Genomic DNA, 2,500 nt, shown 5'->3' on the forward strand with positions numbered 1-2,500 from the left:
GTGGAATTGACTTAATGAATACTCAAAATGCAAGCTCAAATCTATCCTGTAAAGCAATCACATTTTTAGCAACTGTATTGACCTTACTGACACAAACAATTAATTCTACAAACCTAATATCAAAATAAAATTCTACATCTAATGCAGAGTAATTTGTCAATGTATTTAATCAAAAATATGCTATTTCCATGTATTATATATTCTAGTACTTAAAACAGATTTTAACAGATTAAAAATAAGCGTATGACTTTTTTGGCTATTAATTTTCTGGTAACACCACAAAATTTAAATAAGTAAAAAACTTTGAACTGGTTATATGCATTGTATCACATTTTCAATATTAAAAATATATGTTTATTTTAACAATATTTACAGGTTGATAAATATCAGCACTAGGATAAAAAGTTGCTTACAGTCTAGCCATATATCTTTAAAGCCGACCTGATGACTAGTGACAGTACCCAATCCATTTATCATCGAGTATATATAACAATATATTATAGAATACTTTCAATCTGTCTTGATACATGGATGAAGAATAACTGTCTTGTTTAACTCAAACTTCCCAATCCTATATAAGCATCACAGCAATATAATTAATCAAGCCAAAACCAGGACTGTCCAAAATCCAGAAAAAATTCCACACAAAAGCCTCAATGGAGACTGATATTTTAACTTTGTTTACTTTACGTAAATCTACCAGTTTCTGATCAAACGTCGAAAAAGATGTTTCAGCTAAGTGATCAGTCGTATCTTATTAAGCAATTTAAAGTAATCTCAGTTGCTCCTTGTATATAAGCATCAATCATCATGTTTAACTTTACCCAGTAAATATTCATGCCAAATTGAAAAGCTCATCTCTTAATTCTGCTTTGCTCAATTACCTGTTCTGATGTATTAGCAACACTTTAACTAACTGTCCAGTTGCAAAAAATATACTCATGTTAAAAGTAACAGCACTTCACATTATTACTTACACATAAGAGACAGAACCACAATAAACAATGAGTTTATTTTAAGGCTCACATTAAGGTAACACAGGGAAGCCAAAAAAAGAATACTAAATTATGACATTAGGACATTGGATCTCTGCAAGTGCACATTAAAATAAAAAAAAATAAAGAAAAATGAGTACAGATTTATTGTACTTTTAAATATCTGTCTAGTAAGTAATTCACATAAGAAAAGTATTGATCTAGAAAGTTACCACAATGGTAACAATAAACACAGCTTGCATTTTTCTTTTAAACAACATTTAAGGGGGGAATACAAAGAAATGTAGTACAAAGATATGCAAATCACCTAAAGGAGATCACATTCCATGTTTACATTTTACATCAACATGTTCTGTAGAAGGATTTATACACCAAACTCAGGTGGTATTTAAATCCTATGGTGCAGACCCTATCATAAAATGCCTCCTGAGTCCTATTAAGTGTACCCATAGTTTTACTTTGCCTGTCTGCTTATTTAAGATATAATCACAGTTTTGAAGAAAAGATTGTCACTTCTAAGCCTGTCCCCTCAGAACCTGTCTCTTATTAATACTCTACTGGATATTTTCATCTTCAATTGTTATTCTCTGTGGTCTTTGCAAATGCTATCTACTGGAATCTGTGACTATATGGACAAATGAGCTGCAAACATCTAGGGCTGCTGCTTTGAGTAGAGTGTAAGTGGCATATTATTCTATTGATATGTTTTGTGGTATAAAGTACTACAGTTAAATTTGGTTTTTAAATCATTTTTACATATTAAATGACCTATTTCTTAGAAGTTTAATAAATATTTAAACACTAACAACTTCAAATTCTTAAATAAAGGTGATGACCTGCTTTTCATATGAAAATAATACAAAATGTGAAAAAGAAATAGTTTTAAGACAACTAAGTACTTAGAGGGCACTGAAAAATACATTTCCTCACACTGTAATACAGTAAGTGCTCAGCTGTTAAAATAAAATACACTTGCAATTGAAAGAACGAACAGATGTCAGAGTCTTAACTTCTCAGATTTCAACCATAACTATTTTATTTAATTTTTCCACACTTTCTGTCATTACTGCAAATATTTAATGGCCAAAGTACCTAGTGAAACTTTTTAATTTTAGCATTAAGAACAACTAACTTTTAAAAGTCACTATGCCCTGGGTTATCTCAGAGGCCCAAATTTGAGTAATTTAGGTATACTATTATATACGTTTCTCTACCAAATCTGCTTTTTTATACTGTTTCACGTTAAGTGACACTACTTTCCCTTCAGTAATCAAATCCAGGTGTTGCTAATAAAAAAAAATAATCAATATTTACAAATTAAGGTGAAATCCTGAAAGGTGCTGAGATTGGGGCCTAATTTACAGAGATGAGTGGGTGTTGAAGGCATCCAACAGCTTAAAAGAGGTGCTCAGCATTTTGGAAAATCAGTTCCCAGATGCTTACCAATTAAATTGATTTTGGCTTACACACTGGAGGCAAAGTAGAAGAGATTAAGTTTGCATATG

The 2,500-nt window shown here is 31.0% G+C and overlaps 1 protein-coding gene across 4 annotated transcripts in view; it reads right to left on the bottom strand.

Moving 5' to 3' along the window:
• FOXP2 (forkhead box P2) overlaps positions 1-2,500 on the bottom strand; it is a 456,482-nt gene that overhangs the window by 275,921 nt on the left and 178,061 nt on the right. The window lies entirely within an intron of this gene.

Source organism: Chelonoidis abingdonii, chromosome 1 (genome assembly GCF_003597395.2).
Source record: "Chelonoidis abingdonii isolate Lonesome George chromosome 1, CheloAbing_2.0, whole genome shotgun sequence".
NCBI classification, from domain to species: Eukaryota; Metazoa; Chordata; order Testudines; family Testudinidae; genus Chelonoidis; species Chelonoidis abingdonii.